The sequence below is a fragment of the Gorilla gorilla genome, chromosome 1 (genome assembly GCF_029281585.2).
Source record: "Gorilla gorilla gorilla isolate KB3781 chromosome 1, NHGRI_mGorGor1-v2.1_pri, whole genome shotgun sequence".
Lineage (NCBI taxonomy): Eukaryota > Metazoa > Chordata > Mammalia > Primates > Hominidae > Gorilla > Gorilla gorilla.
Window position 1 is genome coordinate 64,427,437 of NC_073224.2, and position 27,707 is coordinate 64,455,143.

Below are 27,707 nucleotides of genomic sequence, written 5' to 3' on the forward strand. Positions count from 1 at the left end.
GACTAGCCCTTGCCTTTTTATTGCTGAGTAGTATGTCATAGTATGTGTGTATCACTGTTAATTTAATCATTCACTACTTGAGGACACTTTTCTTGTTTAGGGGTTTTGATCTATGACACATAGAGCTGCTATGAATAGTGTAGGTATTTGTATATACATCTATTTTATTTATCTGGATTAAATGTGTAGGATTACAATTGATGGGTCCTATGGTAAGTGTGTGTGTGTGTGTGTGTGTGTGTGTGTGTATGTGTGTGTGTGTGTATTTAAGAAAATGCCAAATTATTTTCAGAAAGACTATCACTTTATATGCTACCTGCAGTGTATGAGAGGTGCACTGTTTCTGCATCCTAATGAGATTTTTGTTTTGTCATTAAAGACATTTTTATCTGTTCTATTACCTAGATCGGCAGTGATAACTCATCTTGGTCTTAATTTTAATTCCCTAACAGCTTGTGATGTTGACCCTTTTTTTTCATGTGATATTTGCCATCTATATGTTCTCTTCAATGAAATGCCTCTTGTATTTTACCTTTTTTCTAATTGAATTGTTATTTGTTATTTTTTTTAACAGTTGAGGTTTTTTTTTATTAAAAAAAATTTTTTTGAGACATTTGGATAGGAGGAGAGTATCTTGCTCTCTCACCCAGGCTGGAATGCAGTGGCATGACTGTGTAGCTCACTGACTGCAGCCTTGAACTGCTGGGCTCAATCCATCTTCCTGCCTCAGCCGCTGGAGTAGCTAGGACTACAGGTGTGAGGCACAGGTGCCATGTCTGGCTAAACTGTTGAGTTTTGAGAATTCTTTATGTATAGTAGATGTGAACTCCTTATTATATATGCAGCTTGCAAATATTACTTCCTAGTATGTGGTTTGCCTTTTCATTCTCTTAGCAGGCTTTTTCACATAACAAAGGTTTTTAATTTTGCTAAAGTTCAATTTATTGTTGTTTCTTTTATGAATTGTGCTTTTGATGTCATGTCTAATGACTCTTCCCCAGTCCTAGATCCCAAATACTTTCTCCTGTTATATTCTAACCATTTTAGAGTTACATTTAAATCTAAGATTCATTTAAAACTAATTTTTTAAGTATAAGGTGTGAAGTTTCGAACAAGGTTGACTTTTTTTGCCTATTGATATTCAATTGACAGTTTGGCAGGGATTAAATTTTAGGCTGAAAAACATTTCCCTTTATAAATTTGATGGTATTGCTCCATTGTCTTTTTCTATCCAATCTTACTGATTACTGATCCCATATAATTCTCATTTCTTTGCATTTTTGTTACTGGTTTTATGAGATATTTTGATTCTGTTCCTTTGCATGGTTCTTTTTTCATTTACTGAGTTGATTTATGTTTTAAATATGGAGCTTTATGTTCAGATCTGGGAATTCTTATTTCATTATTTTAAAAATAATTTTCTCTTTTCAAGTCTGTTTTCTTTTTCTGTACCTTAAGCTTATCACTTAGATTATGAACATCCTGAATTTTACTTCTTTATTAGTAATTTTTACCATGGTAAGTCCTCAGTCTAAGATTCTACTTTATTTTCCCTGTTGTATTTTTTTTTGCATCAAATAATTTCCCCAAAATTAAAAAGGATTTCTTTTTATTTAAGACCGTTCTCTAAATATCTTCATTATTGTGGATATATGCAATGTTCATTCATTTAATATTACTTTTAAATGGTCCCAAAGGAAAAGAGATAAATACATTTTCAATCTTTTAACAAAAGTAGAGACCCTTGTGTCTAAATTTTTAAAAAATATTTAAAGTAGTAAATGTTTCAAAATGTTTTATTATTTTTCTAACTCATGATTTTCATAATCTTCTAGTATTTTATCAAATACTTGTACCTTAATTTTTAAGTTACTCTCATTGTGCCACTCAATAGGTTTTTAAATATGTCAAATTTTTTGAATAATATGTTTTAAAGTCAATTTAAATTGTACACAGTCTTATTTAATTAATTAATTAATTAATTAATTTAGAGACAAAGTCTTGCTCTGTCACCAGGCTGGAGTGCAGTGGCACGATCTGGGCTCACTGCAACCTCCGCCTCCCATGTTCAATCGATTCCCCTGCCTCAGCCTCCCAAGTAGCTGGGACTACAGGCGCCTGCCACCACGCTAATTTTTTGTCTTTTAGTAGAGACGGGATTTCACCATGTTGGCCAAGTTGGTCTCGATCTCCTGACCTCGTGATCTGCCTGCCTAGGCCTCCCAAAGTGCTGGGATTATAGGCGTGAGTCACCACACCCAGCCACAGTCATATTTATTTAAAATAGATTTTTTTTTTAAAATCAGATCACTTACAACTTTTTGATCCAGAAACGAGGGAGAAAATAAATTCCACAAAATTTGCGTGGCTGCATACAGCCGGACATTAACAAAAATGTAGAGCTATTATTTATTCAGGGATTCATATGTTCCATTATAGTCTTTCTTAAAGTAGTCTAGTTGAGTAGAGCCAGAACATATACATCAACCATAGGTTTCAGTTACTACCACATACACAAGCACTGATACAATCTACTACATCATAATCACCTAATTAATTACAAAATACATCTCAGTGCCACATTCCCAACTATTGCACAGATACACATGGTTACCCCTCAGCTCATCAAATTCAAAGTGTTTAAAACTGAATTCATTTTCAATTGTCTATCATTCAATCCTTATTTTTTGTTTTGACTTAACTATACTTGTAGTCACTGAAATTAAAAGCTTCAGAGTTATCATTAACATAACTTCACATGAAGATAATGACTTGTCAGGTCTCATTTAGATATCGCTCACATTTATCTATAACTCTCCAACTCCAGCAACATTCCGTTTGTCCATGCCCTCACTTCTTAGTGATTAATACGTCTCTTAACTTATTGTACTGTCTCCAGATTCTTCTCCTTCTAATCCATCCTACATATCTTAGAAGAGTCTTACTGAAAAACATAAGATCTCATTTTTTTTTTGCCCTAGAATCTTACATGCCTCCGTCATTTACCAAATTTTGTGTAAACCTTTTAAGATGACTTTCAATGTCTGCCAAAATCTGGTTTCAACCTGATTTTCTAGATTTTATTTCGAAGTTTATTGGGTCAAAGTAGCTTCTACTTTAGGAAAATTCTTTTCCCCCCCACACTTTTCTTGAATTCTGAACCATTTCATACATCTGTCCATATTTCAAACTCCCTCTGGAATTGATTTAACCTCACCGTCTTTAGTTGTCTATATTCTACCCATGGATTTCAAAGCTTTGCTTGCATGATTTCCCATCTCTGATCAACAGAACTGGAAATGATCTGTTGCTCCTCTGAACTTTCATAACACCTATTATATGCTTTATCACTTTCTATCTTGTGTACTTCTAGTGTGTGACCATGTCTTATCTCTCCTTTTAGACTTGTTATTCCATAAGGATAAGTTAAATATTTATTCAGCTTTAAATTCTTCTCAACACCTATTACCTCATATATAACAATACCAGTTGATATATAATATTAATAACAATGTTGGACGTATAAATATAAAATGTTTAAAAATTTATATTTTTCTTCTTCCCTCAACCTTTAGGGAGCTCTTCACAACATGATTTTAGCTTACTATAAACAAGTATAAAATATGAAATTTATCACTGAATTAGAATACTTCTGTTTAAATCAATAAGCTCATATACCTAATCCTACTTATAATATGGAAAAGGCAAAGAATATCTATTCTCTGTGTGTAGGTTTTTGGGGTTTGCAGCATGATTCAATTTTTTTTTTTTTACTTTTCCCTGCCTATGCTGACCTCCTTTTCTCATCTGTACTATTGCCTGAGGCAGTAAGATTATAGCACAAAGATTTGACTACAGTTTTATATTAATTGCATGACACACCTCATTTGAGAAACATCTCTCTTCTTCATAGAATCTATGAAACTGCCTTAGTACTTTAATTCCTTTGTTACAGATATTCTTTTAAGTTAGAGTAATAGGTCATTATATGTTTTTATTTTTCTTATGTAAGTCACAATTTACATAGATGCCCCTTTTCTCTTAATAATAAGCAGAGAAATTAAAAGACACCTTCATATTCTTTTCAAAATAGAATCAGAAATAGTCAAATCAGAATCAGAAATAGAAAAAAATGTAGCTTTGGTAGGCGGAAGTCCTGGTTAATCTCAGAGAAATGGCCTAGGGAAGCAAAATTAACAATGAAATGAAGTATACCTCTGCTCATAATGAAGCTGACATATATCCAAGGAAAAAATGAATAGGTAATTGAATTTTATGCTCATACTAGTGGGATCAGTTCTGTATATTTTAGATACTCAATATCACTGAATTCACTGAGGTGTTATCAATTTATTTCCAGTTAAACCTGACAATATTGGCCACTAAAATCTATGTAATATCTGTTAATATTAAATTTGTGATTTTTTGTATCGAAAAACTTATAACCCACATCATTATGAGTGATATTAACTTCCCTGATTGTCTTCTTGTCATTTAAAAAGAAAAAAAATATTCTCATGGGATTGTAAAGTTGATCTATGAGAAATAATTTTAAATTGTATAACATTTTAAAGGAGTAAGTTAATTGAATTTAATCATATTTACCATGTGAATGTATGAGACTTCAGTATCAAGCTTTAATATTTCTATATCAATAAATATGATTCTTGAACATAATAGCTATCACCTGCAAATTATTTGTTGATTTCTTTAACCAATCCTCTATAAACTTAAGGGTTATTTCTCCTTATCCACTATTGTATTACTGTGACGAACATCCTAGTGTACACATATTTTATATATATATAGTTATATCAATGTAAATTCTTAGAAATGAGATTGCTAGATCAAATTTTAAGCACAATGTATATTTTGATAATTATTTCCAATCTTCCCATTAGACACACTTTACCAATTTGCTTTTGCAAGTCCTATTTCTCTAAACTTTTTCAACAATGAGTTTTTATCATTAAAAATAAAAGTCTTTGCCATTTTGATTAAAGAAAGTAATATAATGGCCTAGCATAGTTGATGGCCTGTTTTATTAAGATTCTTATCTGAAGCTTGGAAACATTTAACTTAGAAAAACATAATAAACCATAGAGACAAATTATTAATTCAATTACTAAATTATTAATTCAACTACTAAGCACTTACTCTATAAATACTAAAATCAACTAATTTTAGGTAACCATCTGTGTTTAATTTTTATCTCTAATTCTTATACCTCCTATCCTGTAAATTGAGGTAATATATTTTACATATGAAATTAGTATTAATTCTAATAGTCTTGTATCATACGTCTGCCCCTGGCCGCCCTCGGAGCCATGCCCAGCCTGGCATGCATATGCGGTGATTAAGAATACAGTTAAAGGATCAATCACGTGTGTCCATGACAGAGATGCACGCGGCCCTGTATGCCTTCTTTTTTAAAGTTGAGAATATGGTATTCATTTTGCCTATGGGATATTGTTCACATTGCCAATTACATGGATTTTACTCCTCAAAGTAAAGATAACCTTATTGGTTTCCACTTTGATCAGACAATATGACTTAAATATCAGCATTTCATGAGAAATTATAAATCTTCAGTTGCTATATGTCAGAGTCTTTATTTTTTGCCATGTTAATTCATTCCTCGTGTCATCATTTCATGCATATAACAGGGGATATAACAGGCTTTCTATATTTACTAAATGCTCAGTTTGTTACTTAATAGAACTTTGCTTTCCAGATGGCAAATTCTTGTAAGACTGTTTTTTGTGGCCTCCAGTGGTGGCTCACACCTGTAATCCCAGCACTTTGGAAGGCTGAGGTGGGTGGATCACGTGAGGTCAGGAGTTCGAGACCAGCCTGGCCAACATGGTGAAACCCTGTCTCTACTAAAAATACAAAAATTAGCCGGGTGTGGTGGCACATGCCTGTAATCCCAGCTACTCGGGAGGCTGAGGCAGAAGAATCGCTTGAATTTAGGAGGTGAAGGTTGCAGTGAGCTGAGATCATGACATTGCACTCCAGCCTGGGCAACAAGAGTGAACCTCCGTCTCAAAAATAAATAAATAAAAAAACTAAAAAAAAAATAAGAATGTTTTAAAATGCAATAATTTTAAATCTCATAGACTTTTGAGATTTAGCATTATTACTAGATTTTTACTTTCTGGATTTCTTGTATTTATATGATCTGTGTATTTTATAATCTACTCGTTGCTAGAATATTTTGTTGCCACTTCTTTTTTCTGATGCTTTTTCGGAGGCTACTGTCATTTTCCTGAACTCTGCACATTTTATACTGCACTTATTTTCTTTTTTTTTCATTGCTCTTTGCCACTTGGTAATACCCATATCCACACCTTTATTAAGGTCACATGCTGTTTGGGTGACTTGTATAGCTTCTTAGGTCAGTTAAATGTTTAACAATTTCTCTATTATTCGATGCACATTGAAAGAGTTTATGTGCTTCTACACATTCTATTATTATTTTTGAAGGAAATGGCTGACTTCTCTAGGACTCATCGAAAAACCATTTTATTAGAACATAAAGTGGATTTTTCTACCATCCTTGACAATACTCTAAAACAGGATAAAAGAGCCCTAGAACTTTGTGTGTGTGAAAACTTTTTGGAGAGCTCTTTTGACTTTACTATCTATAATATTAGAATTATGCAGATCTGCACATTAATTTATTGGCATTCTTCACCTGCTGTGAACAAGTGGTTAGTACAATTTATGTCCTTCTTGACTTAAATGATAGGCACATAAAGATGCTACTTCCAAAGTTTGGGAAGAATATTGTGTTTGAAAACAGTTGTGTATATTATAAATACAAACTGAGTTAATACATATTGCACGTAAAATAATTTTGTTTCAACAGGACTCTATCATTGTGTGCATTTCCATATTCTAAAACTGAGAAAATTGTATTTCACTTTGCCTATTCAATTTCTTGAATTTTATTCATCAAAATAAAGACAACTTGCTTGGCTTTCATGTTGATTAAGCAATATGACAAACATAATGAGTACACACATAAGTACTTTTCAATTTATAGAATTATTTCCTTATGTCATTCCAAGTTGTTAAAAATAATTTGAGGTAAATATTATTAACCGTATTTTTTAGGTGTGGAATTTATCTTACTTAAGTCATAAAATTAGCAAGCTGTAGAGTTAAAATTTGAACACATTTTGTTTAGCCGTTTTTAGAGAGTCTAATTTGGCTTCTTTCTTTCTCTATCCAGTTCAGTAACACTGGATACAACAACATTGTTTATATCATAATGGCTTAATGTATTTTAAAATAACTTTTATATCATTAAGTGGTATAACATAAAAAGAAACATCATTATTTTAAAGTCATGTCAAACCTTTTTACAAATCTGGTGCCACAAAGGCTACCTAGATTTGTTAGTCCATAGAGACAACAGTCATTCCATATTCCTTATATTTAAGTTGTAATATTTGCAGGATCCATAGCTTTCAAGTATCCATTATGAGTCGCAGAAGAGCCATATTTTATCTTAATAATGTAAATAATTAAAATCATTCCTATAGAATACAACTTCTGTTTTGCAAGTTAACATATACAGATCCATATTCTTTCTGCAGGATCTGTCTCCATTTAATCAAATAAAACTTTTATTAGTATCACAAGATGATTTAAAACTAGAAAAACTCACAAACTGCATCTGACAAAGGTCTAATGCCCAGAATATATAAGGAACTTAAACAATTCAACAAGCAAAAAACAACCCAATTACAAATTGGGCAAAGGACATGAACAGAGACTGCTCAAGAGAGGACATACATACAGCAAACAAGCATATAAAAAGTGCTCAACATCACTAATCAGAGAAATGCAAATCAAACCACTATGAGATGCCATCTCACACCAGTCAGAATGGCTGTTATTAAAAGTCACAAAATAACAGATGTTGGCAAAGTGGCAGAGAAAAGGGAACACTTATACACTGGTGGGAATGTAAATTAGTTCAGCCTCTGTGCCATGCAGTTTGGAGATTTCTCAAAGAACTTAAAACAGAACTGCCATTTGACCCAGCAGTCCCATGACTGGATATTTACCGAAAGGAATATATATATTGTTCTACCAAAAAGACACATGCACTCATATATTCATCGCAGTACTATTCACATTAGTAAAGATGGGTACTCAACCAAGATGTCCATCAACTGGGTAAAGATAATATGCTACATATATACCATAGAAAACTCCACAGCTATAAAACAAAAACCAAATCATGTCCTTTGCAGCAATGTGGATGCAGCTGGAGGTCATTATCATAAGCAAATTAATTCAGAGACAGAAAACCAAATACCTCCTGTTCTTAGTTATAAGTCGGAGCTAAACATTGTGTCCATGTGAACACAAAGATGGGAAAAATAGACACTACCTATTGGGTACTATGCTCACTATGTGAGTGATGAAATCACTTGTACACCAAACCCCAGCATAATGTAATAACCTAAAATAAAAGTTGAAAAACAAAACTAAAATAAGATATTCAAGCCAGATCATCCTTATTCCCAAGGATAGTGGAAATTAAAAACGGAGAGAAGAGGCCAAGATTTAACTCTGTTATCACCAAAAGGATTTTTGTAGCTTATAGAGTCTCACCTTTCCAGCCTTGTCTTAGACTCATCGATTTCCTATTTTTCAATTAAGCTTCTGAATGATTACCATGTTACTAAGACATTTGTTGGCCTGGGATAGACTTTGTAGGCTTACCTTTGATGAGATTCAATATAAAATTTTTTAACATCAAAGTTAGGATAAGTAGTGTTTAATATATATGAATAAAGCTAATGTAATTTTTTTCTATGGATGGAGGTTTTTGAATGCCAAAATTTTATACTTATGTGTGTGTGAATGCCAAAATTTTATAATTATGTGGGTGTGTATGTGTGTGCATGCACACACATACACACATTCCTCTGTGAATATTTTTGGTGTTTTATGTGCAGATTTCCAAGTGCAACGTAATCATTATTTCAGTTTTTTCCAATGTGAAATTCACATTGAAATGAAACACTCTTCTTAAGGGAACAAGAAGTCATATGCTTGATACTGAGTTCAATTCTACAACTACTGCTATATGAAATTGTTAAGTGCAACTGCTAATGCCTTATCTTGCTGTGAAGCAGATCTCTTTCAGTAGAGAAATCTAAACAAGGAAAAATTATATGTTAATGTAGATCAGTAATCAAACTGAAGTGAAAACTTGCCTAATGAGAAAATTGTTTAAATGTCTTGTAGAATTTGTCCTTCTAGAGCTTTACTAACTTCATTTCAACCAAAATATAACTAAAGATATTGTTAGTAAAAAGACCCATTTATCCTCTAATATTAAAGAAAACTCTTTATGCTGTTTTTATGAAGTTATGACTGTAGAGAAATAAACATGTGTCTGTGGAAACAGTTAATAATGATTACATGTGTATTATTTCTATCTATATTTAGCTATATATTTGCTTTTCTCTATTAACTGTGGTATTTCTTAGGGATGAACAATGAAACATGATGTAAACATTTACATGAGGCAAAATTAGTTTTTTAACAATCAGGTTTTTTTTCCTTACAAACAACTTTTTTGAATACACTTCTTAGCATAATACTTGAATCTGTCTAAGGAATAGCCTGATTTATAATCTCTGGGCTGTGCATTTATATGATTTGGAACTTTAGTTTTTATTCATTTCTGAACCTATGCATTCTACTTGGATCATCTTAATAACTTTTTAAGTAATCTTCAGGAAATTTATCCACATCACTTTCAGGCTGTTGGTTGTCCAGTCTTCACCTGCAGTTCAACCCTTCTTCTGAGCTTATTATCATTTCCATTGCCACTTAAAATCTCCATAAGCGCCTAAGCATCTATATGCTCATCATCTTTGCCCTCTATCCACATGTCTCCTTCTATAACTTTTTTTTCCCAGTCAATTTTTCAATCATCTACTCAGTGACAAGCAAATCTGGGAGTCATTTTTCATTCTTCCCTCACTCTTGCCATTATCTATTTTCTTCATGTTATATATTTTCTTCATATTTCCTGATTTATTCATTTCAGTTTCTCTTTACTTTCACTAGTCTATCACAACTTTTGCCTAACATTCCTGCAACAGAGGCTTAAGTGCTCACCTGGCAACTTCTCTTTCCTTTGTAAAGGCCATACTCCATAATGCAACAGGATTCATCTCTCTGAAAAGCAAATCTGAGATTATGTAGTTGCCTGAGCAGATGCCATGCAAATAAATGGAATTTCCTTCACAGCCAACCTTTATGCAAAGGCAGAAAGAGGCAACTGCGTTTGTGGGGTAAAACAGGAGTGACTACACTTTCTTCATCTCAAACTTCTCTTGTTGCAAAACTAACACTGTATCTGCAATTTCCATCTTCCTCGTCCTTTGTGTCAATACATTGAAGTCTCTTTTAAAAACACAACACTTATTTTTTAAATAAACTATTTTGGAATAGTTTTAGTCTTACAGACAAGTTGCAAAGATGATATAAAATCCAGATAGATGCTTCATCCATCCCCGCCCCCTTAATATTTTACATCATCATGACAGGTTTTTAAAAACAGAAGTCAACAGTGGTATATTACTGATATTTAAACTCTGAAATTTATTCAGATTTCATCTGGTTTCCCACTGATTTCCTCTTTCTACTTCAGAATCCAATCCAGAGTATCAGGGAATTTAAATAATGCTTATTTTGACAGAGTAAACTTTTTGCAGTTATTAGAATCTTAGTTTAAGACAGTTTAAGACACCCTTTTAGAAGGGTGAACAAATAGGACAATAGGCAGTGAAATTTGGGGAGATGGTGTTGAGTTGTTTGAGTGGTGTGCTCTAGCGTGGGATCCTGGCTGGAAGTGTCTGGCGTTAGTGGAAGAACTTGGGAAACCAGGTAATGTCATGAGGAGATTTGATTTAGAAGATACAAATTAAGGGGATTGTTAGAACACAAAATGGGTTATTAGAAACAAACATTTCAGTTGTATGTTTGAGAATGTTTATTGATTACATAGAAACGGATAAAATCGTGAGTCCAGCCTCAGAATGGGAAAATAGTGAAAGCTTTTGTGCCATTCATTAGAACTGTGAATTTGTAAATTTCTTCCTAAGAGAGCCTTCCTGTGGCATTTGATGGGCCTGTTGGTCTGGAAGTGTGAAAAAATATTCTGAGGTTTGGAACAATTAATTTGATTGATTAGATTGATCCTTTCCTTGACAGGATTTTTTTTTCTGCTGACACAAAATTTATAATGAACTTTAGATATTTGAATGTCATGCTTCTATATTCAAATGAATCTTCTCAGGTTCTAAAGGAACTGAATATACCTTTCTTGTGAAGTCATGTACATTCCTGAGGGGAAAGACTGGGTAGTTGTCAATTTCCCTGGAAGTTATCAGCTGCAGTCCCCTGCAAGGGGCAGGATATTAGATTAGCCGTTCCACTTGTAATTTCCTGGGAACATATTGTGTGTTTAAAAGATATTATAAGAAAAATCTGCATCAAATTACTTTTTAAAAATGAGACTTGCAGAAGATTTACTTGCTATAATCTCAGTGTGTGTGTGTTGGGGGAAATTGTGGGTGTTTGTGTTTTTAGCTGTTTTTTATTTTTTAGTCAAAGTTTTCAATTCTAATATAAAGACCTACTCAAAATGAAAGATTTATTTCAAGTATTAAAAATAAAAACAGACTCAAATATCATATTCTCTTCAGATCAGGGCTCTTTTTTAATACATCAAAGAGTGAGTATGTCATATTCATGAGAAAATAATTTGATTTATACTAATTGTACATGCATATGGTACATCTTTTAACTTATGCTCATATTATAAATATACAAATGATTAATATAAGAGTAAAAATGGCATTAAAATAAAATCAATAAGAATTAGCTCCTTTTTATGAAGTGTCAATAACTTTTTAATTTATTTACTTTTGTAGTGTTTGGTACCTAAAGTTATAATCAGAAAACAGCAAAGATCAGGATGATTTTATATTAGAGTTAGATTTCATCAATATGCCTGGGGATTAGAAAATCCCCGAGTTATAAAACTTTCCACCAGTTCCAATGAAAATTCAGCCCTAATGTCAAATCATTTTAAGTTTATTAGGCACTTGTCATAACACTAATTATAAATTAGATCATTTTATATTCTTGAGATTGAGAAAAGTAATTAAATTGGTGGTTTCATTAGTTGATGGACAGTTTTAAAGAGTATTTCTTCTCAAAAATCAAGGTGTATTATTCTTTCTGTTTCTAAAGAAGTGCTTATTAGAAAAAATGGGGTCGAATAGAAATCTAAATCTAACAGAAAAGGGTAATTTTGTCATGAATATTGACTTAATTTTATTAATAGCTTTTAATATACATATTTTAGAGACATGAAGTCTTAGCTTTAGAATTTAAATATTAGGATATTTCTTCATGAAACTGAAAATTCAAATTCAAAATAGATATTCAATTAGATGAATTAAAAATATAGAGTCATGATAATATTACCTGTTATACAGTCAATCCTTTAAAAATATGCTAATTGCAAGGTTTATAAATGATATAGGGAGTCAAAGTTTTGTAAATCCTTAAGCATTATAATTAGTGTTTAGAATCTTTTTTTGTTGTTGCTGCCAGACATGAAAATGTACAAATGTTTAATTTAAGGTCAGCCAAGCTGAAAAAATATAAAAATATTTTTGGTCAATTAGCTAATTCTAAATTTGCTTTGTTTCTTCTCATGTTATTTCTTATTCTCTTTTTTTCTGAAACTGCTAATGTAGCAGTAGGAAGTTAAATTAATAATATAGTAAATCATAAAAGTCATGTTCAAGCAAGGTTTTAGCTTTATCACTGGTAGCCCTGCTTTAGATTGAATGTATTTTCTTACCAGGAAATTCTGGAGAGGTTATTACAACACATCCTCACACATACACATACACATACACATACACATACACATACACATACACATACACGTTCCTTTACATTTTACATGGTCTGTGCTAGAGGATTAGTATTTATTGAGTTTCTACTATATGAGGTGCTCTGATTCTCAACCTCCCATGCCACATTTGTGATGTTGAACATCTGTGTGCATGTATTCTTGCAAAATGTGTGTTGCAATTTTTATGCAAATATTTTAATTTAAACAAATGTCATTGTGTGATATATTTCATTTTGCTTCTTTTTAACTTTTAAGTTCAGGGGTACAAGTGCAGGTTTGTTAGATAGGTAAACTTATGTCATGGGGGTTTGTTGAACAGATTATTTCACCCAGATATTAAGCCTAGTACCCATTAGCTATTTTTCCTGACCCTCTTCCTCCTCCCACCCTCGATTCTCTGAAAGCCCCAGTGTGTGTTGTTACCCTTCTGTTTCTTAATGTCTTTCATCTGGTATTGCAGTTTTAAAAAGATCTATCTATATTGCTGTGTGACCTTTGCTTCTAATTGCTATAATATACTTCACTGTGTGGATCCATCATCTTTTCCCTTTACCCAAAGGCTTCTGACTTCCAGCAACCACAGGTAAAACACAATTGAGTATCCTTCTTCAGCTCCCCTTTGTCACCATTTTTAGATGAAGAAACAGAGGCATGGAGAGTTGAATAATCTTATCAGAATTGCACAGCTGGGATTAGAACTAGTCTAATGGCTGGCACATAGAGGAAAGAGAACCATCAGTTATTAAACATCTACTATGTATCACACATTGTAGCAGAAGTTCTATGTCAAAAAATCAATTTTATCCACTTACGTGCCTTATGTAGTAGCTAAAATTACTCGAAAAATCAGAAAAGTAGCCTGAATAATCACAATTGATAACTGGCAGATTCAGAAGTTTACTTAATACTGGTCATCCCTTAAAGCTCATCTTGTTTTTTTAATTAACCAGTGTCTCATTTCAATGAATCTATTATTTTAAAAAAATATGAAGGTAAGGTTGCTTGATTACTCAGGTATTTCTCTCATTTTGGAAAATTGCATACATAGCCTTAGCAAAGAGCATGTAAAATTCTTTCCAAATATGAATTTTTATTTGCTTGTTTGTTTTCTTATTTTTGGATAATCTATAGCAGCAGAAGAAAATTATATATATGTACACACATACATATAGATTGGAGGATTAATTTTCCTAGAAAACAAACATTTTGAAACAACTGATATAAAAAAAAGTTGGAAGGGATTCTCATGTTAAAAGCTTATTGGATTATTTTTTTGATTTTTAGAGAAAGGGTTCTGTTCTCTCACCCAGTCTGTAGTGCAGTGGTGCAATCATAGCTCACTGCAGCCTTGAACTCCTGAACTCAAGTGACACTTCCCTCCTCAGCCTCCCAAGTAGCTAGGATTACAAGTGTGGACCACCACACCACACCAGGCTAATTTTTAAATTATTTTTATAGAGATGGGGGTGCAGAGGGGACCTTGCTAATTTTCCCGGACTGGTCTTGAATTTCTAGCCTCAAGCAATCCTCCCATTCTGGCCTCCCCAAGTGTTAGAACTACAGGCATGAGCCACTCTACCCACTCTTGAACTCTTAAAATGGATTTTATTGTGCCCTTCTTTTTGTTTATTGATTTACAGATAGACACCGTGACTACATAAAATTATTCCCATCTTTCATTTATATCTAAGTAAAAATTACCAGCTGGTTTTTATGGTGATAATGACATGGATCAGCAATAGTTCTTGGAAGTGTTATTTTTCAAAAAATTGTTGAATAAAAAGGGTTTTTTATTCTTTCAATACACATTTTTTTCCTCCAAACTTGAGCAATGATGAGTATGAAGATTAATCAATATCATTTTAAGTACTAGAATGGCTCCTGAATGATAAAACCCATCAATAAAGACAGACTAAGCCAAAATTAAGAAGTAAATGATATCTGACCTAGGAATTTCTCCTTTAGATATGACATTCTCCCTGTTTTTCTGCTGGAAGATAAATCTTGGGCGAGGACAACATCGCATAAAGGCCTGAACAGAGAGTTTAGCTCAGTGTAAAACTTCTGGCAGATTTTGCTGTTCTGGGAGGGATAGAGTCTAGCCCCAAGGAGGGGGAATGTTAGAGGCAGTCTGATGGGGTGAGATCCTGTGATGTCCTTCAAATCAAACCAGAGGAGATTGCTTTACTTCTTTCCCAATTGCTCAGAGGCAATTAGCAGAAGTAATTAATAGTGTTACTTTGAGAATGCTGTGGCTGCTTGATTTATTTTCAAATCAAATAGAAAATTATAGTGTCCCCTTAACAAATTCACAGGTGTACTTGACATTTCTAAGTTTAATGACTAGGTTTTTTTAAGATAATGCAATATTTTGACATTGTCTAAAAATAACAGGATATTGATTTCTTAAAAAGGCAGTTATAAGATGAATATATTAATATTTACTAATATTTTAGACTATAATACATTTTAGAAAGCAGGAGAAAGGGTTGCCAGCATTTGGTGTCATAAGTTTTAGGGCATGGTACAAACCACTAATATGTTATACATATACTATAATACATGTACTAGTAAATGCCAAAACAAAGTAACAACCATTTCATCTTGAGTTGTGAATGCACATGTTGACTAAAAATTTTATGAAATTACAAACTAAAATTATATAAACTAATTTTAAAGAACTTAATATAAGTTATAAGTTAATAAGACTTTACTTAGGGTGGTATGAAGATGCATTTTTCAAAATTATTTTAAAAATAAAATTTGAAGAATAGTGAAAGTACTAACTGAAATATATCTTTAAAACTTTAAACATTGTTGAAGTAGTGCTTTTATCCTATCAAGTTCTACTCAAGTCATTTAACCATATATAAGTAAAGACATAAAAATAGTAATATTATATCTAATGTGCTTTTGTATGCTGTATGTAACATCTTTCTCACATTTTCTTTATTTATGTAATTCATTACTTTCAGGTATGGTAATTGGCCACCCGCTGTGTGTCCTTGAGAAAGATGTTATTATTACTTGTTCTAGTTGCTTTTCCAAAAGGATATAAGAAAAGTATGAGATAGATTTTTTTTTTTACATTTCTTCTAGCTTTAAAATTCTATGGGTTCTATAATCCTATGTCTTATCTTTTTCTCTCCCCTCCTGTGGAGTCTGATATCCTTTGTTCATCTTTTTTACAAATTTGAAGCAGACTAGTTGGCAAAGTGTCAGTTCTTTGACAATCTGTGATAATATATTATTTTCTGCAAATGTTACCAAATGAATAGCTAGTAAAATTTTTTCTTTTTATGATTCCAAACTCGCTGAGTTTGATGAATAGGATCTAATAGTTGGCATTTTTATCTCTAAATGTCATCAGTTTAATCTTTGTAACAAGTTCATTTATATAATAAACCTTAAATCTCTTTATACTCACACAAATGCAATGCAGGGGAAATCACTGGCCTTGCTCTCTTGATTCCTTCTTTGTTGACAGGATAGATGAGAAAATCGGTGTTTCTTTCAGATGAATTGTTTTCCAAGTGGTAACTTTTCTATATTAACATACTCTCTACCATATATTTTTCTTTTCTACACAATCTTCATATAACCACATTATTTTTGAGGTGAAGTTTAATATCTAAACACCGTTGAATCCATTCCATAATCAAGATATTTAGATTTTAGTTAGTTTTAATTTGAAGAATTTTGGTGGTGTTCCTATCAAATATATAATAAATGTAACAGTAACTCCGACTATCTGAGTCTCTTTTTTTAATGACCTGGTACCTATTCGTGTCAGTGTCCTAAAATCTTCACATTGTGAAGTCACATACATGTGGTATGGAAATTATTTTTCCAGTCAAAAATATGTAAATGTTTACTTTGCAATTGTACTCTGATAAAGTAGCTCAGTTTGAGGGAAAAAAATAAAACAAGCCTTTGTTTTTCTTCTGAAGGCAGAATTTGCATGGCTTTCATATGGTATACATGTTTGCATAGGAAATTTGTCTTTAGTTTCACATCTGCCCAGATTATAGCCTTTAGTTTCAATGATTCGAAGCTTATGTGGAAGACACTTAAAATACTTAAAAGCTACATACCATTATTTTATGATTTCAGCTAATCAAGGCATAACTTTTAATGTATGAACAACATCTTTATCAAGTCAAGCAGATAGTGAAGGGAAATTATCAAACTATGCTCTCTTTTTTAAAGTAATGGGCCTAAAATTGGACAGATATACTTGAAGTGGAGAAGGAGGAAAATATTATACAACCACTTCATCTGTCCAGATTATTTGAGCCTTTCCTGTATCAATGAAACATCAGCTGTTGCGGTGAGAGCATTTTAATGCTCATCCTATTTTACGATCTAGATGCATTAATGATTAATTTATTGAATATGTTTTGTTTTCTATGCTGTAACACTGGCATATCAAAAACTTCAATAGATTGTCACATTTTAACTCTGGACCTTTGGGTTTTAGTGCAAATAATTAACTCTTTACTACTCACATAGCCTCAAATGTGTTTAAGTATTATTGCAGGAAGAAATATATTGCTTTACTAAGTAGTTTTACTTGACATTTTACTAAACTCCGTTAAATATATGCTATGTATGTAGTATTTGAAATGTGATACATCTATAAAGGAAAATATTTAGCATAATTGTTAGCTTTACCCAAACAATTTTGAAAGTTAGGTTATTTATTTTCTTTTTGTCTCAATGTGTGTATACTTAATGTCCCTCTTGTGCTACACACAATGCCTGAAGAAATGTAAGCTTCATGAGAAGAAACATTCACATAGAAATCTTGATCAATTTCTTAGAATTAATAAATCAAAGGGAAATGCTGATACTGTGTAATAAATTTGGCCATATGTAACAGACTAGCTCTCACTAATACAGATCTGTGCCTTCTAATGATGTTACAGTCAATAATGAACCACATAGATGATGATGATCCTGTAAGATTATAGTACTTTCCAATCTTACTATGCCTTTCCTATGTTTAGATATACAAGTACTTGCCTACAGTATTCAGGACAGTAGCATGGCGTACAGGCTTACAGCCTAGGAGCAATAGGCTATGCCACTTAGGTTTGTAAGTTCATTCTATGATGTTCATACATTGAAATCACCTAATGACATATTTCTCAGAATGTATCCCTTTTGTTAATTGATACATGATGTATAAGTATGCCATTTCATTAAGCAAAACAAAACAAAAACAAAATGGGGCACTAGATAGCTCAGGGAAAAAAATAGAAAACAAATCCTCTATAGAATAATAGCTCTTACCTCTTAAGTTCTCTGTAATGATTTTGATTTCATTTTGAAATGCATATTGAACGTAATGAATTATTTTAATTCTGATTAGAGGTAATGACTTACTTTGAAGTCTGATTTATTTTTAACCTATGAGTAGTGGTAGTCTCATCCAAGTAAACAGATTTTATACTACTTTTCTGAACCAGTTCAGATCTAAAACTAAGTTACCAAATACAGTGTTTTTATAGGCAACAGGTAAATTCTGAGAAAAAGTAATATTGCAGGTTTTTTTTTAACTCTCAATTTACGGTAATTGTTTAGAGAAAATGTTTAGAGAAATGACAAATAGGGATGTGATTTGGCTACTTTAGTCAAAGTCTGAGTTCGGCTACACACTATGTACATTCTTGTGCAAGATAACCTTTAAAAACCTTTATTTTTCTACCAGTAATATATAGAAAATAGGATTGAGTTCTTATACCTATTACAGTAAGAATTAAATGAGGTACCATCTAAGCATTTATCAAAGTGATCACTACATGGTAAACATTAACACATGTTAGCTATTACTGCTAAGGAAACTATTTTAATACTTAAATTTCATATGACCATAAAAATAAAATTTAGAAGATGATTTTTAATCATTATTGAAAAAAGAAAGTACATTTAAAATACACAATCACTTCTCAGCCTTTTGGCTCAGGTCAAGTGTAAAAGGGACACAAATGTAGTTTAGAGCAAATTTAAGTGACGTAGTTAAAAAAAGGAGGTAATCACAGTATGATAATCAAGTCAGATTATTTCACTATTACGAAGAAAAAGTGAAGTTACAGAGAGAAGTAGTAAGACCTTAGTAACCTAAAGCCTACTAGCTGGCCTGTGGCAAAGTTTTGAAATAGAAATGGTGAATTCTGAGCACAGGGTTAGAAAGAAAGGTCACCTGAGTGATAGAATTATGCATATTTTCTACAGATGCAGGATTCTAAAATGTGATTTACAGAGTTTATAGGAAAGGCAGTCAAGGAAGAAAGAACTAAAGATACAGACTGAGGTTTCAACTGAAGCATAGTTTAAGCAGGGCTATGGGTGTTGTGAGAGAAATTTTAAGGATGAATGTGGTAATATATGTGAAACACTCTCTGTTCCCTGGAAGAAAGGTTCTATAAAAACATAACATATTGCTGATTCTTAGAATGAATGGTGAAGGTTGAAAGATTTTCAGATGTAGGGAAAGGGCACATTCACAATCCAGTGAGAGGCAAAGGATATTGGAAATGGAAGGTCAGAAACAAGAAAGGAAAAATAAAATTTGAATGCTTCTTACAAGACTACACACACATGCACATATACACTACAGTTTTAAACAATTATTTTCATTGGAAATACTCTGTAAACTAAGTTTATTGATTTCTAAGATAGCTTCACTTAGAATTGAATAATTTAAACACATAAAGTGAATATAGTGGTTGGGGTGAGGAAAGAATGAATTTGGATTGTCTAAGGAAACAATATCATAAAAGAAAAGGTATAATAAAAACAGTAAAGAGATAGATTTTTGAATAAAAACTATTTTGCCAAAAAGTTCAAGAAAATGTTTTGAAGGATAGAATTTAGAACTGTTCTAAGAAGTTCTGTATATGGTAGATAAAGCAATAGCTTGCCAGAAGATATATGGCCAATTTTAGATATATAAAAAGAGTTGGAGGAAATACAAGGAAATTAGAGTGTGCCACCCAGAGTGTCTCATGTGGAGCTGCTGATTGCATGTCCGGATTTCATAACTGATGCAGAGGTGGCTATCAGTTAACTTAGCCAACAGACACTTTTGAAATAAGTCAAGCATCCAAATTACAAACAGTATTGAAATATGTTATTGAAGGTCTATACCTCCTTAGTGATTTAAATCTGGATATATTATTGATGCTCTCATTAGAATATCATATTGTATTTTTTCTAAGTAGTCTTATCAATTAGAATTTTATAGTTAAATGGGGATCTAATAATTAATGTCTTATGACTTGAGGAAGAGCTTTGGAAAACATATTTATCAAATGCTCATGGGAAACAATTCAATACTATAGTGTTACAATAAATTCAAATCGTGTGTTTTGTAATGTATCTGAAATATACTTGAAAAGATAATGGACTTTTCCATTTGTAACACCCATGGCCATAAAAATCTTATGAAAGAGTAATTCAGTGTCTTTGAGTTCAGAATGTTACAAGATTCTTTTATTATATTAACTTATCACATATACAAGTGCAAAAAAGTAAAGAATAATCTCGGGCTTTCCCATTATGGTTTATCTTTACTTGCAGAGAGGACATAATTTTGGCTTTGTTAACAGTCTTTTTCTTTTCCCCTTCTTTTTCTTTCATTTCCCCCTTCCATTCACTTATCAAACCTATTTGATTCTACTTTCAAAATATAATCATGTCTTTACGCACTCACCTCTATCTTCATTATATTGATTCAAGTCTAAACTGCCTCTTCCCTGGATTACTACAGTTGTCTCTGAGCTACCTCTGTGCTCTTTGGGTTTTAGTCCTGTAGTGTATTCTCAGTGTGGCCAATTGGGGGATACTTTTAAAATGCAAGTCAGATCATATCACTCCTCCACTCACAGCTTCCCCTGGCTTTACATCTTGCTCAGAGTTAAAGCCATGTCAGCTGGGCATGGGCTCACACTGGTAATCCCAGCACTTTGGGAGGCCGAGGCGGGTGGATCACTTGAGGTCAGGAGTTTGAGACCAGCCTGGCCAACATGGTGAAACCCTTTCTCTACTAAAAATGCAAAAAAGTTAGCCGAGTCTTGTGGCAGGCACCTGTAATCCCAGCCACCAGCTACTGAGGCAGGACAATTGCTTGAACCTGTGAGGGGGAGGTTGCAGTGATCCAAGATCATGCCACTGCACTCCAGCCTGGGCAGCAGAGTGAGACTCCATCTAAAAAAAAAAAAAGAAAAAAAAAAAACAACTAACAAAAAAAAAACATGTCCTGGAGTGGCCTGAGCATCCCTACAGAATATGTCCCCATCTACCTCTCTGATACGGTTTCCCATTACACAACTTTTTGCTTGCTGCACTCTTGTCACATTGGTCTACTTGCTGCCTTCCTACCTGTCCAAGCACCCTTATTCCTAAGCATCTTTACACTTGCTTTTCCTTCTTTCTGAGTATTCCTTCCCCATTTAGCTATTCCCATGGCTTACTACTGCACCTTATTTACTTAAATGTCAAATGAAGGCATCTCTGACCAGTACACTTAACATGGCTAACACACTGCAGCTTCTCCTTCCTAATTGTTTTTTCCCCCTTCCCCAGTTTACTTTATCCATAACATATAATAGCACTTATTACCAACTGGTATACTATACTATTTATTTTGTTTTTCTGTTTATTTTCTCTCTTACTACTTGACTACTTGAATGGAAAACTCCAGGTAAGCTTAGATTTTTGTTTGTATTGTTTACTTTTGTATCATAGCACCTTAAACAGTTTACAGCATGTAGAGATTCTTAAAAATATTTATTAAATGTATAAATGAAATATGTTACCCCCAGAAGCTGGCTAATGTAATGGCACCTTGATAATGCATTACTGCCTAGAAGTATTAAAATACTGGAGAGAGGTCACTAGATAAAAAGTCAAGGAAGTAGTACTCAGTGGGAGAGTGAAGTTAGGGAGAAAGGATGGCATAGGGGAATGAAAAGCCTGTGGATATTCATGAAAAAATGAAACTATGCCTGTATCAAAATATCTCATGTATTCCATAAATATATACATCTACTATGTTCCCACAAAAAAATTAAAAAAAAAAACTTATCTGCTTTCATAAGTTAACCAAACCCTGCCTGCTTACTTTTGCCAATAGATGTCAGTGGTTGACCATATGAGTGAAATTATTGCAGATACACTTATTTTATGCCACTCTTAAAAGGCTAGTCTTTAAGGTGTGTCTCATTTCTTAAATGATCCTTTTTATTATTTTACCTTGAGAAGTAACATATATTATGACATGATAGAGTTGACAAGACGAAATGTTAATAGATGCCCTAATATACTGAAGCTATTGAAATTTAAGGGCTATAGGAAGTATTCAAATTAAAATGACTTTTTAAAATGGTTGCTTTGTTTATACAGATTTATGTATATTCCTCCAACCATGCAATTTTCAAAGTGCAAAAGAAATTGTTCGTACATACAGTGTTTTATTCACATTCATGCTTGCTATGGAGACTTTTATCCAGGTTTCAATCAATTTAGTTTAATCCAGTACAATTCCCAGGCAGTTTGAAAAGAGTTTTATTTTTTAAATTATAAATGGTAATTGAGTAGTCATCATCTTATATCTTTTAAGAATGATTGTGAACATTGATTTTAACGTAAATATTCTCGTTCCAAAGTCCTAAGTACCTCCAATGAAACACAATCGTTTTCCATTTTTTGTTCTACTACTTAATATTTTTTATCAATGTTTATTTCCTTAATTGTATCTTTCAGAATTAAAATTAATGTTAAAAATAAACAATATATGTTATATTTACATGGATTTATAGTTTCAAAAATACCTTCCAACAGGTGTTTAAAAATTTCAAGAATGATATCATGTTTCTCTTCTTTGGTCAGTGGGAAATTCACAGGCCTCTGAGATATTTAAAAATTCTCCTAATCATGATTATTTTTTTCTAGAAAATTGCTGTTACTATGTTGAACAAAATAATGAGGCAAAATATTTTGATAAGGTTTTTATTGAACAGAACTAAAAGGTGTGCCATCATTTATTGATTAATTCAACATATATTTATTGAGCTCCTACTAGAGATCATTAATTTAAGATGTCTTCTTTTTTTTTACTGTGGCTATCTGTTGCCATGTAAAGAAGGTTTTTTTTTTCTCTTTTTCTATGTATAAAATAATTGAAAAAAATAAATTCATCTGGATGTGGTAATCCCAGCACTTTGGGAGGCCAAGGTGGGAGGATTGCATTGACCCAGGAGTTTGAGACTAGCCTGGGCAACAAAGTGAAATACCATCTCTACAACAATTTAAAAATTACCCCAGTGTGGTGGCAAACACCTGTAGTCCCAGCTACTCAGGAGGCTGTAGTGGAAGTTTCACTCGAGCCTGAGAGACTGAGCTTGCAATGAGCCGAGGTCATGTCACTGCACTCCAGCCTGGGCAACAGAGAAAGACTCTGTCTCAAATAAATAAATAAATAAATAAATAAAATAAAACTAATTGGGTGAAAGGACATACAAGACACAGAGTTGGAGAAAATATTTGCAATACTTAATCTGACCGAAGTTGTGCATGCAGCATGTATAGACAATATATTAAATAGTCAGTAAACATATGAAAAAATGCTCACCAATATTGGTCATTAGAAAAATAAAAATGAAATCACTATATACCCACCATAATGTCTAAAATTTAAAAACAAGACTGTGGAGCAACAGGAACCCTCACACAGATTTGATGGAAGTGTGCATTGTTACAACCATCTTGCAAAACTGGTTGGAAGTATCTTTTAAAGCTGAACATCTGCAAACCTTATGACCCGGTAGTTTCTTTCCTAGGTATCTATCCAAAACAATTGCATATACACATGTATACAAAAAGATATGCATCAGAATTTCATCTACAGTGTTATTTGTAAAAACGCTATACTAGAAACACTCCAAATGTTCATTTATGAAAGAAAGAATGAATACATTGTAGAATATTCATACAAAGAATACAGCAATGAAAAAGAATGACCTCTTGATACATGCAACAACATGAATGCATTACAGATTATATTGAGGCTGGGTGCGGTGGCTGATTCCTGTAAACCCAGCACCTTGGGATGCCAACATGGGAGGATTGCTTGAGGCCAGGAGTTCGACACCAGTCTGGTCAGTATGATGAAACACTGTCTCTCCAAAAAAAAAAAAAAAAGAAAGAAAAGAAAAGCCGGGCCGTGGTGGTGCACACCTGTAGTCCCAGGTACTTCAGAGGCTGAGGCAGGAGAATTGCTTGAACCCACGAGGTACAGGTTGCAATGAGTCATGATGGCACCTGTTGTGGGAAGTCAGGGACCCCGAAAGGAGTGACTGGCTGGAGCTGTGGCAGAGGAAGATAAACTGTGAAGATTTCATGGACATTTATCACTTCCCAAATAATACTCTTATAATTTCTTATGCCTATCTTATTTTTTTATTTTTTATTTTTGAGATGGAGTCTCGCTCTTTCGCCCAGGCCAGAGTGCAGTGGCACTATCTTGGCTCACTGCAAGCTCGGCCTCCTGGGTTCATGCCATTCTCCTGCCTCAGCTTCCCAAGTAGCTAGGACTACAGGCGCCCACCACTGTGCCTGGCTGATTTTTTTTGTATTTTTAGTAGAGATGGGATTTCACTGTGTTAGCCAGGATGGTCTCGATCTCCTGACCTCATGATCTGCCCGCCTTGGCCTCCCAAATCACTGGGATTACAGGTGTGAGCCACCGCCCCCGGCCATGCCTGTCTTATTTTAATCTCTTAATCCTGTTATCTTCGTAAGCTGAGGATGTAGGTCACCTCAGGACCACTGTGATAATTGTATCTAACTGTACAAATTGATTGTAAAACGTGTGTTTGAACAATATGAAATCAGTGCACCTTGAAAAAGAACAGAATAACAGCAATTTTAGGGAACAAGGAAAGACAACAATAAGGTCTGACTGCCTGTGGGGTCGGGCAGAATAGAGCCATATTTTTCTCCTTGCAGAAAGCCTATAAACGGACATGCAAGTAGGGAAGATATCAATAAATTCTTTTCCTAGGAAAGAATATTAATAATTAAGACCCTGGGAAAGGAATTGCATTCCTAGGGGGAGGTCTATAAACGGCTGCTCGGGAATGTCTGTCTTATGCGGTTGAGATAAGGACTGAAATACACCCTGGTCTCCTGCAGTACCCTCAGGCTTATTAGGGTGAGGAAAAAACCACTCCCTGGTAAATTTGAGGTCAGACTGGTTCTCTGCTCTTGAACCCTGTTTTCTGTTGTTTAAGATGTTTATCAAGACAATACATGCACAGCTGAACATAGACCCTTATCAGGAGTTTTTGATTTTGCCCTTTACCTTGTAATCTTTGCTTTGCCCTTTGCCTTGTGATCTTTATTGGCCTCAGAAGCATGTGATCTTTGTTCTCCTTTTTGCCCTTTGAAGCATGTGATCTTTGTGACCTACTCCCTGGTTCATACACCCCCTCCCCTTTTGAAGTCCTTAATAAATCCTGCTGGTTTTGTGGCTTAGGTGGGCATCACTGTCCTACCGATATGTGATGTCACCCCTGGTGGCCCAGCTGTAAAATTCCTCTCTTTGTACTCTTTCTTTTTATTTCATGGACCAGCCAACACTTAGGGAAAATAGAAAGAACCTATGTTGAAATACTGGGGGCAGGTTTCCCTGATAGGCACCACTTCACTGCAGCCTGAGCGACAGCAACACACTGTGTCAAAATATATATACAAAAAGAAACTAAACAAGTAAATATTACAAATTTAATTTTATTTATATAAAGTTCAGAAGCAGTCAAAACTAGTCTATGGAGGCAGAAACAGCAATACCTTTAGGAGAGGTATTGACTGAAGGAGGTCATGAGGGAGGCTTCTAGAAAGATGGTAATTTTCTCTTCCTTGATCTGGATGGTTTTACACAGGAATGTGTACTTTATAAAATTATTGCAATTTGCCTACCTTTCTGTATATGTGCTATACTTCAGTAAATATTTAGTTGGAAATCGAACTGATTACTCTTTTCATAATTGTTAACAGAGTAACACTAATACATTTTCTATCACTTCATAAACACTTGACTATTCCAAGTAAAAGATTCCTTGAGACTCTTTGCAAGGTAGGCAGAAGGCTTTCCTCATTCACTCATTTACAGTTTTAACCAGTGTCTATATCATATTATGTGGGTGAAAGAACGGGACTGTGGTGATGAAGGCAGAAGTGAGATTATTCTATTCGAGATGCTGCACTAAACACAGCCATTTAAAGCACAAAACTAAGCTCTAAAATTTTTGAAAGAACATTATGAGAGAAACACAATGGAATACAGGTTTGTTTGTTTTTTTTAGTTTATTTTGTTTTTTACCTGATATAATAAGGCATATTAGAATACGGATCAAACTTTTTAGTAGCTCTTAATTCTGAGAGAATCTTACTCTATTTTTTTCTCTTTTTCAAAAAATGTAAGGGTCATTAAAACAATATAATCCCTGTGTTTGTACCATATACATTTACATGTGCCCTGTACCATATACATATACAACCAAACAAATCAAATCAAGATTCATATTGCCTATGTGTTTAAATGCTTCCTGGTGATAATTCTTTATATTCAGTTTCTTGTAGATATCTGAATCCTAAAATGAAAAACTACTGAAATAGCCAAATTCCCTGGAAAGTAATATTTCTCTAGTCGAAAATATATCACTCCCTCTCTTGTCAACAATATTTTGTAAAAAAGTATTACTTAATACCACAGATACTTACTGATTGCTTATATTTTGTGTAATAAGTGCACAACATCGCATTAAATAATAATAGAAACTTCCTTATGAGGAAAACACTTTAAAGTGAGATTCTTATTGTCCTTTTTTCCTTGTTTATTTTGCTCTAATATGACATTCACTTAATGACACACACGGCTACATGGACTACATTCAGTTCATCTTCTCCCAGTTTTTATTTTTTTAATATATCATTCATTTAAGTTATGTGGCTAAAATAATGTGAGGAAAATAAGTACACAATTTAAGCTTAGCCAAAAATCACATCTTCTCTTTTTCATTTGTTTTTCAAACTTGAATGAATGTAAATCATTTCCTTCACCTGTAGTCTGCAGACCTTCAGGAAATGAGCTTCCGGCTGTTCCTTCTCAGCTTCTCAGCTCACCTGGGAGGAGCTCGAATATTTCTGATAAGGCTTTCTCATCATTGTTGATAACACCATAGCTAAATATATGTAGAATTTATGTGTTATAGATACTGAAAAATTTAAGTGCTCCTTTCAAAATTTTCAATATTATAGTCTGGAAACATTATATTATCTAGAGGAGTATCCTGGGTTGATGACTACACAGAAGAAAAAAGGTGAATACTGAAAAATCTTTTCAGACTTGAAGTTGTTATTGGGATTGGGATCTGAGGGACTGAACTTATATACATTCTCTTAGTTTTCTGCACTTGAAAGCTGAAAATACAATTATAATGGTGTTAGATTTTGTTCATGATGACGTATAATGACATAAGTGCAAGAAACATGATTATATATATAGTACATATACATATATGTGTATATACAAATTGTACACATAAAGTTTATGTGCAATTGTGTATGTATAGTATACATACATTTTACATATACAAACTAGATAAATAGATATACATTTGATACTTGAACAATGCAGGTGTTAGGAGTGCTGATCAATTGCTTAGTCAAT

At 33.3% G+C, this 27,707-nt stretch overlaps 1 protein-coding gene and 1 long non-coding RNA gene across 6 annotated transcripts in view; one reads left to right on the top strand and one right to left on the bottom strand.

Moving 5' to 3' along the window:
- The window catches only part of RGS21 (regulator of G protein signaling 21), a 50,292-nt gene extending 33,781 nt beyond the window's left edge, over positions 1–16,511 (bottom strand). The window contains exon 1 of the mRNA XM_004028069.3: positions 16,398–16,511. The gene's annotated coding sequence lies outside the window, so the exon portion shown is untranslated. The remainder of the gene's footprint in view (positions 1–16,397) is intronic.
- Positions 1–27,707, top strand: part of LOC129531652 (uncharacterized) — a 556,454-nt gene that overhangs the window by 404,502 nt on the left and 124,245 nt on the right. The window lies entirely within an intron of this gene.